Source organism: Mus caroli, unplaced genomic scaffold (genome assembly GCF_978045245.1).
Source record: "Mus caroli unplaced genomic scaffold, Mus_caroli_1 scaffold_7, whole genome shotgun sequence".
NCBI lineage: Eukaryota > Metazoa > Chordata > Mammalia > Rodentia > Muridae > Mus > Mus caroli.
This window is the reverse complement of record NW_028227262.1, coordinates 47,760,540-47,773,769: the sequence shown is the minus strand read 5'-3', so window position 1 is coordinate 47,773,769 and position 13,230 is coordinate 47,760,540.

The following is a 13,230-nucleotide window of genomic DNA, read 5'->3' as shown; positions in this document are numbered from 1 at the left end:
TTGCATTTTGCTTTAGCTACGACTGAGCATGGTAGACAAGAATCTGCTCTCAGGGAGAGGAGGCCCCGCTGTGCCTGAAGCTCTGCTCTCATAGGTGTACAGAATACAAAGCCGTGTTCTTACACAGTGGCATTCTGGAGCTACGGCAGGAGGATGGAAAGTTTGAGGCTAGTCTGGGCTACACAGTGAGTTTCAGACCATCCTGGGCCATGAGCCCCAATGTCACTGGGGTGTGTGTGTGGTACTTGTGCCCCACAGCCAGAGTTCCTCTGTGACTCTGCCACTGCCATTACCCTGTAAGCTGTCCCATGCTCCCGTTTCCCCAGTGAAGAATGCTTGCTCCGGGTGGGGAGTGACACACCCAGGTCGGTCAGTGGTACCGGTTTGACTCACTACTGGAAGTACTGAAGAGGCTGGCCCAGGTGGTGGAGGTGGGAGGCAGGAGCTAGGGAGTGGTGATGAAAGAAGAAAATTACTGGACACCTGAACTTTTCCTGAACTCTCTTACCCCTCCCATCCAGAGACTGTTCCCAGAGCACTCCTGAACTTTTTACCCCAAGGTACCCCCTCCCAATTGGAAACTGCTCCGGGAACATTTTTTAGATAAGGGGTCTCCTGGAAAAAACCTAGTCCTACCCCTCCTAACTGAAGACTATGCCAAGAACATTTTTGAGATAGGGGCCTCCTGGTACTACCCCAGAATGTTCCAATAGATCGAGTACATTGCCAAAATATAGGACACGACCCCTTGGTTATGTAAAGCCCCTTGGCAAAGCCCCTTGGTGACGTAAAACTTGTACTTTTCCCCTGGCTATTTCCTATAAAAGCCTGTGAAAAGTTTGGGCCAATTGTCGATTCTCCTCTGCACCTTGCTTGGTGCATGAGTTTCGACCCCAGAGCTCTGGTATATGTATTTGCTTGCTGTTGCTTTATAAAATCTTACACTCTATATATCTTAAGTTCGGTCTCAGTGTCTTCTTGGGTGCGCGGCTGCCCCGAGGCTTGAGTGAGTGTCTCCCTTTGGGAGTTTTGGAGTCTTTCAGTGACACACTGTGGGAGTGCAGGGGCAGCCCCAGAAGGCAGGCAAAGGCAAGAGCAGGGCTGTGCTCTTCTTCACCTTGCCCGGCCTGAAGCCACGTGTGGGTGAGGAAGAGGCCCTCACTGGATTAGAGAATTCACTTGTGAGAAGCCCAGAGCTGTTCAGGAGGAACCAGTAGTGACCAGGACCAAGCAGCTGTTTTTGAAAATCTTTCTTTTTTTTTTTTTCCTTGGTTTTTCCGAGACAGGGTTTCTCTGTGTAGCCCTGGCTGTCCTGGAACTCACTTTGTATCTTTCCCTAACACACCGTGGATGAACCCAGGTTTTTCTTCACATTTGAGCAGAATATTTAAATATTCTTAAATATTTATTTATTTATTTATCTTTCTGTATAAGAGTGCGGCTGGGCTATGGTGGCTGGCACACACCTTTACTCTCAGCAGTGAGGAAGCAGAGGCAGGTGAGTCTCAGGGCTACACAGAGAAACCCTGTTTCAACAAACAAACAAACAAACAAATAACAACAACAAAAGAAAAGGAAAAGAAAAGAAAAAAAGAGTGTTTTTGCATGCGTATGAATGTATGTATGTATGTATGATGTATGTGTATGTATCCATATATCCACATTTGTGTAGGATACCAGAAGAGGCTGCTGGATCCTCTAGAACTGAGTTAATAGACTGTTGTGAGTTACCATGTAGGTGCCGGGAATTGAACCTAGGTATCTGGAAGAGAAGCCAGCGAATGCTCTTAATCTCTGAGCTGTTTTCCCAGCACCTACAGCAACTCTTTAAGATGAGTGGTCGCTTGGCCCTACACTGCACCCCTCCCCACCCATGGTTTTAAGATAGAGTCTCACTGCATAGCCCATGTTGGCCTTGAACTCATGTTAAAACTCTTGTCTGAGCTTCCCAAGTGCTGGCATTACAGGTGTGTGCCACCAAACCTGGCTCCCTCTTTCAGTGTTCCATTTTTTTTCTTAACTTTGAAAACCAATCCTGGTAACTCCGAAGCTGGGCCGTATCTTTGACTCGTGGCGTGAATGTGAGAATCGTTTTAAATCTGCAGTCTCTTTCGATGCCTTTAGCTTTGGACTCTGGCTTGCTGGGGACCTGCATTCTAACGAGCAGGAGGCAGGCATGGCGTTCTGAGGCACAGCCAAGCCTGGCAACTGTTGGGCCAGTCTCTCTTCCACTTGTCATTTCCTCCTTTGCTTAAAGTGGCATATTCACCACAGGACCAGTGGTCACCGGCTCAGTGGGTGGTTCCCAGAATGGGACCTGCATCTCCACCTTCATCCTGGAGCCGACAGGACATGAGACCCCTGTCTCCGAACTCCCAATGGAGCCCAGGAGGGAGCCACCCTGGGATGCACTGCCCCTCTGTGTTTAACAAGCCCTCTAGAGGCCTCTGGTGCTGGCTGAGGTTTGAGCAGCAACTGGTGCATGGCATTTTTTTTGGTTCTGGACACAGGACCCCAGAGTCTGGACTGTGCTCAACCATTTTCTCCAGTTGTGAGGTGTTTGGTGTAAATCCTTTGGGAAGTCGATCTTTCGTGGGGAAGAGAGTGGCTCTGGGAAAATGCCCCATACAAGGACTGCATTCTCTTGTAGCAATTGATTAATTAATTAGTTTGGTAGTTCTGGGGATCAAACCCAGGCCTTGAAGCATGCCAGGCAAGTGTTCCACAACTGAGCTACGTCCCCAGCTCTTCTTAAGCTAATTTATGATATAACTGGGGGTGGGGAAATGCCAATCTCCTGCCCCCACCAGCCTCTTGAGCCAGCTACTGTTAATTGTTTGAGGGAGCATTTCTGTTTGTATTTATATTACAAACCCAATATCCACTTGCAGGGAGTAGGTTGGGGGAAGGATCCCTCCCATAACACACACACACACACACACACACACTCTCTCTCTCCTCTCCTTTTTCACTCAGCGGTGCCCACGGCCACTCCTCCAGGCCATGGCTTGTCCCCGACACTCTTTTTGACTCCTGGTGTGAAATCTCCGGATTGATGTTCTTACTGATGAATCTCTGCCCACCGCCTAGTTTGTGGCCGCCTACGGTCAGCAAGGTGTCCTTTGGACTGCCACGGATGGCAGAGGGTGGAGCTCAGAAACTCACCTGCTGCTCCCAAAGACAACTGGGAAGTTTTCAGTGTTGGAAACATCAAGAAATACGGGGGGAGTGGCGTTCCAGTTGGAATCGTGTACACAGTGGTGGAAGGACGGGGACTTAGTAGGTCTCCCCAAGGAGCCTCCACCATCCTAATGACCCTGTTCCCTAACTGGCCCACCACACACCCAACTGAGGCTGTCTCTTTGGCTTGGCAGCCTGTTTTCTGCCTCAAGCTCCGTCTTCTCTTCCTTCTCAGGCCTGGTGGACTTCTGTGGAAATCACCCGCGTGTGTTCTGTGTGTTCCCATTAATTGGCAGCAGTCTCATCAAAGGAGGTTGCTTAAGAAAATGTTGGCAGCCAGAGGAGGCTTGGAGCTCAGATCCGGTCTTCTTACAGCAGGAAACCCTTTCTTCCCCAGCCTAAACAAATCCCAGGACTTGCCCCAGTTCTACTTCCCCTGCAGGCACAAGTTGGCTTTGAAATCCCAGGGAAAGTGTTCAGGTGTAGCCTTATTTTGGCACAAGCCCCAATTCCTGTTATTTTAAGAGTTTATCCACATTATCCGTTTTCCCGTAATAAAAGTCACGTGTATTCCCCTTTCCGGTTAAGGTTTATCAGTTTGTCTCCAAGGCCAGTTGGAACCTGGGGTTGCAGTTCACATTATGGCCACGAGAGGGAGCACGATGCTTTGAGAAACACCCGAATTTTCCTCAAATTTCTGGCAAACCTCCTCCCCTTACGCCGACCCCTCATCTTGCAGGTTGTTGCTACATGTGGAGCCGCTAATGAGAAATACAACCAGAGATTGTTGCAGGGAATTTGAGAATTCAAGGAGCGATGAGGCCACTAGTGTTGTTCTGTAAATAATTAATGCCGCTGGTCAGCAGGTGGGTGTGGACCGTGCTGGCTGTAATCATTGGCATTTAAAGCTTTAAGTGGACAGTGGCTAGAGGCCGGTTTCATACCTTAATGAGTAAGTTAGACTCTGGCCCCCAGGCACCGTTAATTGCTAAGAACTGACCTTTGGGCTGGACTGTAAAGAAGCACGGATTAATAACATTTTGGTCCCCAGAACTCGTGTGATAATTATCTTTAGCGGTCTGCAGCAGCAGTAGAGGGATCTGGGCCAGACCTTTCAGGGTAGAATTATGAGTTTGGAAGTCCAGGGGAGGACAGAAGGGTGCCTGCCATAGCTGGGCTCCTTTGAACAGACTTGTGGGCCTTTGGAGTGTTCAAGGGTGTTGCTTAATGGCAGAGTCTTTTTCCCATTATATACTTTTTTGTTGTTGTTTTGTTTTTTGAGACAGGGTTTCTCTGTGTAGCCCTGGCTGTCCTGGAACTCACTTTGTAGACCAGGCTGGCCTCGAACTCAGAAATCCGCCTGCCTCTGCCTCCCGAGTGCTGGGATTAAAGGCGTGTGCCACCACGCCCGGCTTTACTTATTTTTTTATTTTATGTGTATGAGTCGCCCCAGCCCGCACACCCCCCTCTCCCACATGTATGGAACTGCATTACATGGGTGCAGTACCCCATTGTTTCCAGAAGAGGGCATCAGATTCCTTGGACCTCTTGGTCCAAAAACCTTGCTGTAGTTTGCTGGGAACTGAACCGGGGCAAGAGCATCCAGTTATTTTTAACGACAGAGCCATCTCTCTAGCCCCCATTCTCATTTTTAGAGAACGGAATGGGTGTAAAATAGCTGAATAATTATTTGCTCAGTTCGTGTAGTGGCAGAACCCTGATTTGATTCCTGTGCTGTGTGGCTCCTTCTCTGTTCTATGCAGGGCTGGCAGTATGTAAGGTAGGGATGGGACAAGGTAGGGACAAGGCAGGCAAAAATCTCTGTCGTCTTGGAACTTACACTCTAGATTGGACTAACCAAGAAAATATATAAAATTTTTATTTTATTTTTGATTTTTATTTATTTTTTTTATTTGTGGTCATGCACTTGCTTGGTGCAATAGTTACTCTCGTCATTGGTGGGACAAACTACCTCGTCAAGGTAAATGAAGTGCTGAGCACAGTGGTGAATGTTTTTTAAAATCTCAGCACTTGGGAGGCGGAGGTGGAGGTGGAGGCAGGCAGACTTCTGTGAGTTCGAGACCAACCTTATCTACATACTGAGTTTCAGGACAGCCAAAACAAGATAGAGAGACCATGCCTTGAAACATAAATACGTAAATAAATAAATAATAAATAAATAAATAGAAAAGAAAGCATCTTAAAGGGAAGACGTGTCTCACTATTGCAGGGCAGTCATCATGCTGCAGTCGCCAGCACATGAAGTCGCTGCTCATACAGCACCCAAGGTAAGGAAGCAGAGAGCCACCAACCTTGGCCCTTAGCTCATTTTCTTCTTTTTATTGAGTCTAGGACCCCAGCCCAGGGATGGCCCTATCCACATTTACAGTGAGTCTTCCCTTCTTAGGTAACCCGATCTAGAGAAGTCTTCCTGGATGTTTTTTTTTTTTTTTTTAAAGATTCTTGCTCCTGTGAGATTGACAAAGTTAACTATCACATGGGTACAGGTGCTATACCACTGAGCTATACCCAGGCCCCAGGATGCTTTCCGTGGCTGCGTAAGAGAACCCAACAGGAGCCGGGCGTGGTGGCGCACGCCTTTAATCCCAGCACTCGGGAGGCAGAGGCAGGCGGATTTCTGAGTTCGAGGCCAGCCTGGTCTACAGAGTGAGTTCCAGGACAGCCAGGGCTACACAGAAAGACCCTGTCTCGAAAAACCAAAAAAAAAAAAAAAAAAAAAAAAAAAGAGAACCCAACAGGGAGCTGCGAGGGGCAGCACTGAGGGTGCAGGGAAGAAAGGCTGCTTTTCAGAGAGTGTCCTTGACTGTGTGGAAGAGAGGGGATGGAGAAAAGACGCCTAAGGAGATGGCTTCATCTACAGGAAGCAACCCAGAAACGGGTCCAGCCTGTGCAAAGGCTCTGACATGGTCTGGGCTGGGCGAAGTGTGTAGAAACGGGTCCAGCCTGTGCAAAGGCTCTGACATGGTCTGGGCTGGGCGAAGTGTGTAGAAACGGGTCCAGCTTGTGCAAAGGCTCTGACATGGTCTGGGCTGGGCGAAGTGTGTAGAAACGGGTCCAGCCTGTGCAAAGGCTCTGACATGGTCTGGGCTGGGCGAAGTGCGTAGAAACGGGTCCAGCCTGTGCAAAGGCTCTGACATGGTCTGGGCTGGGCAAAGTGCGTAGAAACGGGTCCAGCCTGTGCAAAGGCTCTGACATGGTCTGGGCTGGGCGAAGTGCGTAGAAACGGGTCCAGCCTGTGCAAAGGCTCTGACATGGTCTGGGCTGGGCGAAGTGCGTAGAAACGGGTCCAGCCTGTGCAAAGGCTCTGACATGGTCTGGGCTGGGCGAAGTGTGTAGAAACGGGTCCAGCCTGTGCAAAGGCTCTGACATGGTCTGGGCTGGGCGAAGTGCGTAGAAAAACAACCAACCAACCAACCAACCAACCAACCAACCAACCAACCAACCAACAACAAAACAGGCACGTGAGGCTGGGCTTTGTAATCCTGCGTCCCTCATGTCACAGCATGGACTCCCAAACTGTCTCCCAAGAGTCCATCTTTGTCAGGCATATGTGTTGCTGTCAGACACAAGACAAGCCTATGGCGAGATTCCAGCTCATGTCACCTTTTTTTTTTCCAAAAAAAAAAAAAAAAAAAAAAAGAAAAGCGTCTAATTCATTCTTCCTGGCCTCCCTGGTTCCCAAAGGAAGGCCCAGCTGCCAACTCCCTCTTTATTATAATCTCCCTCTGGCCTCCTCCATCTGCCTTGGACACGGGTAGAAGCTGGCACCGTCATCCCAGGACCATCAAGCCCTACATCTTGTTTAACCTGCTGAGCTCTGACACCGGCCTCGGTTCAAGGGCAAGCCAGGCCTTGGGGATGGCCACACCATAGAGGAAAAGAGAAGTGGGCCAGGTAGAGGCTGGGGAGATTGCTGCCAGGCAGACGACAGGCGTGGCCTGATGGGCTATGGTGGGAAGAGATGGAGGGTGTGCCACTCAGCTGTCCATCAACGGGAAATGGCCAGCTGAATTCTGATTTCATAGCATCGTGGAGTCTCTAGCAGCCATTAAAATAAGGAGCTGATGCTGTATTCAGCCTAAGGAGTTAGATCCAAAAGTCTCCATTAGACATTGTGTGGGGACCATTTCCAAGGGCATCTGTATGAAGAGGAAGCAGCTCAGAAGACAGAAGAAGGGGTGTAGCTGAAGGGCTTCAGCTGCAGTTAGGGGTGACCCAATGGTGGGTAAGGGACACGTGACTCTGATGATTTTATGCTTCCCTTCTTAGCACTAAGACAAAGCTGAATGGAGCGTGCTACTCTCCCAGTCTGCCCTCAGAGGGAGCTATGGACCTGGCTCAGCTGCTAAAGAGCTCTCCGAACACGCATGAGGATCTGAGTTGGGTCCCCAGTGCCTACCCATGGTGCTGTGCGCCTATAATCCTAGCACTGGGGAGGCAGGACAGGAGGACCCCAGAACTTTCTCGCCAGACAGTCTAACTGAATTGAGATGCACCGTGAAACTCAGGCTCAAAAACAAGTCAGGTGGATAGAAACTGATGAAGACATCTGATGTTGACTTATGGGCTTAACAAGAACACAAATATAGGTTTGCATATACACAGGAACATATACATATGTTCTAAACACATAAAATCAAAGTTCTGTCATTGTAGCAAATAAGTGAAAACCTTTACAAACTGTAATGTGCATCTAACATTTATTTGGTAGGTGCTGAAGGATGTGTGTTTGTATATATATATATACACATACACACATACATATATGTGTGTGTATAATATATGTACATGTATGTATGTATATATGTATGCACATATACAAATATATAATATATAACACATTATGCACATACAATATATTATATATATAATATATTCTATGTACACAAAAAATATATTTAGTTGATTGATCCACTGGATTCCTGTCACACTGGTCATACACATACATCTGATCAGTTCTTATCTGCATCTATCAGTGAGGAGACAAAGGAAGCACCAGAGAGGGTGACTAACTTTCCTGAAGTCACACAGCTTGCGCTGAGTAAGGATCTGAAGTCAGATGTTGGCTCTGAGCTGCAGTGCTGTGCTGGCCTTACCCAGGGTCTGAGCCCCAGGACTCCTCAGAGCCTTAGTGCGCTATTACACACTGTGGTTCTCTAAAGGGTTCACCAGACCACAGCACCCTACTTCAGGAACTGACTATTCTTGGTGCTTTAGAAAGGGTCTCTGAGGAGCTAGGTTGTGGCTCAGTGGTAGAGCACACGTCTAGCAGATTCATAGCCTCGCATAAAACACAGTTAGAGAACCAAAAAGCAAAACATAAGCTCTATGTGTCATTTTAGTAATTTTGGTGAGATTTATTTTAAAAGAATCCATTTCATGCAAGACTTTTGTTTTCAGGACTGAGCTACCATTTCAAGCCCCGGTGCAAAATGAGCATAATTTTAGATCTCTACCTAATTGATTGTGTATCAAATCCATGGGTTTGTTTTGCTTTCTTGGTACTGACTGGTACAGGTTGGGAACTCTGGAGCATGGGTTGCATGGGGTTTATTGGTAGGGTCCCCATCTGGAGTAACGTCTGCAGCTCAGCTTCCAGAGGTCTGGTGGCAGCTGTAGATGAATCCCAAGCTGCAGTGCATCTCTTGAAGAAGCCACAACACATCTAAGTTCTGGGCACCTAGAGAGGGAGAGGGTTCCCAGTCCCAGCATGGCTGGTGATGCTGACTCTTTCTGATAAGCAACCAGAGACAGCCAGGCATGTGAGCATGTCAGCCACCCCATCCTGTGGTGCACCCCGGCGGGAGGGCTTGGCTGTGCTCTGCTGGGAGCCACTTTTCATCGTGTGTCTCAGCTCACTGATCCACTCTGAGGGGAGCCATGTTCCACTTAGGACATGCGGGAGTGACTTCAGAGAACGAGCCAGGGGTGGTTACTTATTCACAGCAACTCTGCATCGCTTCCCTGGTTCACCATCTTAGTCCCACTGCCTTTGAACCACCAAGCAGTGTCTCCTTGCTTCCTGACAGATACCTATTCAAGCCCTGTCTTGAGTCACACATTCCAGCGACTTCACACGAATGGAGTTGTATAATGTAGCCATTCGGGTTTGGATTCTTTATTTAGCATGGCATTAGAGTTCATGCTTCTTGTAGCATTTATTAGTATAGCACTCCTTTTTACGGGCTGCATAATATTCCATCACAGATCTACTGCTCCAACTCTAAATATTATATTTATGTCCATGTTAGTGCTGCTGCTGGCTTTACTCAGAGAAGCTTCTTGCAGTGTGTGGGGGAGGGGAATGCAGAACCTCACGACTGCCTAATGGGCACAGCTCAGCCCTAAATGGGACAAGTATTTCACCCTCAAGGGCTCAGGGAAGAATGTAAGGGCCACAGGGTGGGGTGGAGTGCTGTGGAATGCTGTCTCCTGGACATGGCGTGACATTGGACATGAACTGGATGTGGCTGTGGGTACCTGTGTAAGAACTGTACATGTCAGGCCCAGCCCCAACTCATCATGGGCAGAAGAGGAGCTCACAAGGCCCAGCCCCTCCACAGGGAGGGATCTATAGGTGGTCGGTGTTGCTGGGAAGGACATTTCTGAGTGTTGGAGCCATGTTCCCATAAACAACCTCTTGCCTATGCTTCTATAGGCACCCCTGAACTTGCGGGATTACTAGAAAAAAGAAACAGGGAAGTTGTTGAGACTGGTGGGGGGAAAGAGTTATCAGGAATGTTGGTGGGGACAAGGGAGAGGGAGGTAAGATTCAGTAGTGGGGATGAGTAGGACCAAATTACACACACACACACACACACACGTCACAGTGAAACTGGTTATTATGTGTAATTAATGTATGGCAATAGAAATAATAGTTCAGGAGCCAGAGAGGGCTCAGAGATTAGAAGCACATATGAGTCTTGCAGAAGACCCAAGTTTGGTTTTTAACATCCATGTGGGTAGATTACAGCCGCCTGTAACTTCAGCTCCGAGGGGTTCTGACCCCTCTTCTGGACTCTGAGAGCACCTTAACTTGTACATATGCATCCTCATACACAGACACAAATGTACACAAGTCGGCAGAACAGGCAGCCTTTAGACAGATGCTATTCCACTCTAGACGTATGTGTGTGAATCTATAAACACAGTGCACGGTGTGTGTGTGCAGCGCACAAAGGACGTGTGCCGCCCCTTTAGAAGTTATGCATCCACATTTACATATGCATATGTAACATAATCTGTCCATTTGCTTGTTCACAACTGGCAGTTCTTACTGTGTGCCAGTCACTGAGGAAGTTTCCTTGGCTCTTTGAGCCTAGGTCTTTTGATCTATAGCAGTAACTGTCCCCTAGGAAGAGGAGTGGCGTGGGTGTTACCTGTCTGGGAGCCATCCAGGTGCATCCTGAAAGCATCAATAGCACCCACAAATCTGATTGATGATGTTTGGTCTCAATTTAGTGTTTCTCATAAGTAGAACCATTGGTAAGGAGTTCCCTCCAGGTAGCAAATTTGGGAAGCTCCCAAAGAGCCATCTTGGGAGGTAAGATTCAGAAAGGGGCAAAGTGCAGCTGGCTGGGTTGTCAATCCCCCTCACTCCTGGGTACCTGGAGCTCTGGCCTGCTGAGCGTATCTTAGAACCATCTCGCTAGGGGACCAAGGGCCAGGCATCTAGTCCCAAATGTCTGCTGCAGTCCATGAAAGACTCATCGAGGGGAGTGGGAGAGTCTTGATGCTCTCCACGAAAGGCCACAGAGAGCCCTCTGGCACAGCAGTTATGGTTTGTGCAGGGCAGTGGGCAGCTTGGCAGATGTGGGCATCCAGGCTGCACCATCTGCTGTGTGCATGAGTGTCCAGAAGCCCACTTCACTCCCTGCTCTTCCACTTCAAGGATCCTGCAGGACATCACGCTCCACTGCCTTATCAGAAAAGCAGGCAGAGCATCAGGCTCGATGTCTTGGTTTTGTTCTAACTTCTGACAGAGCCTGGCTATTCTGGAAATGCTCTCCTGGCTGACTAACGGTGATGCCCGGATTCTGTGTGATACAACTCTCAGCAAAGCGTTCAACACCGGGACCTCAGAGGCCCACTCAGAACACGCTGTGATCCCTGCTCCCCGGGCTGTTTCAGACTGAGTGAAGAAGCCCCTGAGCATAATCTGTGTTCAAACCTATTCATGTCATTGAGATAATTGCAAATAAATTATACTGGGTAGATGAAGGAGTAAACAGGTGGTGTCTAAGAGGATACAAGTATAAAAGTGGCCATTTCTCAGACAACAAAGATGAACACTTCAGTACATTCAGAACTTTGCACTCCCATGGTTATGAAAGCGTTTAGGTTCTATCTCCTTTGGTGGGCAGTGTTGACTGCGCATCTTGTCACCTGTCTCCACCTCCTTCCCCATCTGCCTCTGATTCTGGACTCTGGAAAGCACCACAGTGACACTGTCAGCTTCCTTTAGAGGTGGCTGTGCCCGTGATCCAGTTCTTGTGGGCACGGGCAATGGTTTTGAGATCAGTTGTTTTGCAAGCAGCGGATATACCACCTTCTCCCTATCTGGACTGTCGATGCAACAACTGGAGACTCAGCAGCCATTTTTGTAACCGTAAGGCTGGATGGACATCAGTTGCCGAGGTAAGAGAGACATGTTTGGGTCTTTTGTGAAGTCACAGACATAGCACTGATGTCTATTGGACTTACAATATAACTGAATATTTACATCACTTAAACCATTGTTACCTGAATTCTAAAACATTTCTAACATACACAGCTTCTTTTGAGAACTTGATTTCATGCCTCCCAGGTGGTACATTATGGGTTTGGTTTATGCAAGGAAAATGATGAGCTACTTCAACTAGGTGGACCATCTAGGTTAAAATGCTGATCAATATCAACTAAAGGGACACTAAGGCACCTACTATCATCAATTAGGGAACCTATCCTCAAAGGTGTTGGATATCATCAACTTAGGGGACCCATCCAAAGGTGCATACCATCAACTGGGGGACCCATCTTCAGACATACTGTTCACTGTCAACTAGGGGACCCATCCCTAAAGGCACTCACTGATTAGCATCAATTAGGGGACCTATCTTCAAAGGCATTGGTCATTCAAGGTGTTGGCACCTCCATATGCCACAATTGAAAATGTAAGGCTCTGTGTGTGACCCAGTATATTACAAGAAAAATGTTAGTCATACCTACTATGTGGGAGAGCCTGCAGGGTACCTGGCTAGCACTGTCAAGATCTTGAAGAGGCAGAGTCATGAGAGAAGCTGTCACAGAGCCTAGCAGGCCTTGGGTGGAGTGAACATAGAAGCTGAATGTACACACTAGAAAGGACATGTACACAAGAAAAACATTAATGAAAGAAAAAAGGTGAATCTAGCCAGGTTTGGTGGTGTGGACCCTTTGGGAGGCAGAAGTAGGAAGTACTTGAGTTCAGGGCTGTTCTGGGCTCTATAGAGATCCTTTCTCAAAAACCTAAACGTTCAGTGGTAGAGTGCCTGCTTTCTCAATACTGAGAGGAGAAAAAAAAATTGTTAGTGGAGTTCAAACAGAATCTAGAGGTTCCTGAATAAGATTTGCCAACAACAGCATGGCTTTGAGAAGGGCACGGTGATGATGCTCATGACGTGGGAGCTGAGCAAGGCTCACCTGTGTCCTGTTGTGGGATTGTCCTATTACAGAACTGTCTTGTCAATCACAAAGCTCTTGAAAGGAGTTAAGTATACTATGCATGAGAGGCTAATACAAACACTTAACTGGTCAAAGCGCGGTGTATCAGTGAGTAGGGAGTACCTAGCTCTGAATGTGACATCCATATCACACTCTCTCTTCCCAAGCCCCAGGGGAGCACGGAGGAAGAGGGGATGGACAGATTTTGAGAGCTGGAGGTAGGAAAGGGTTGCTTTGGTACAGTGTCTTCTGTCCATAACGGTCCCTGTTCTCGTGACCTCACAGAGCCCGTGACTGCTTACACATGACCTTCCCAAGAGCCAGCAGCCAAACTTTCAGCACAAATCA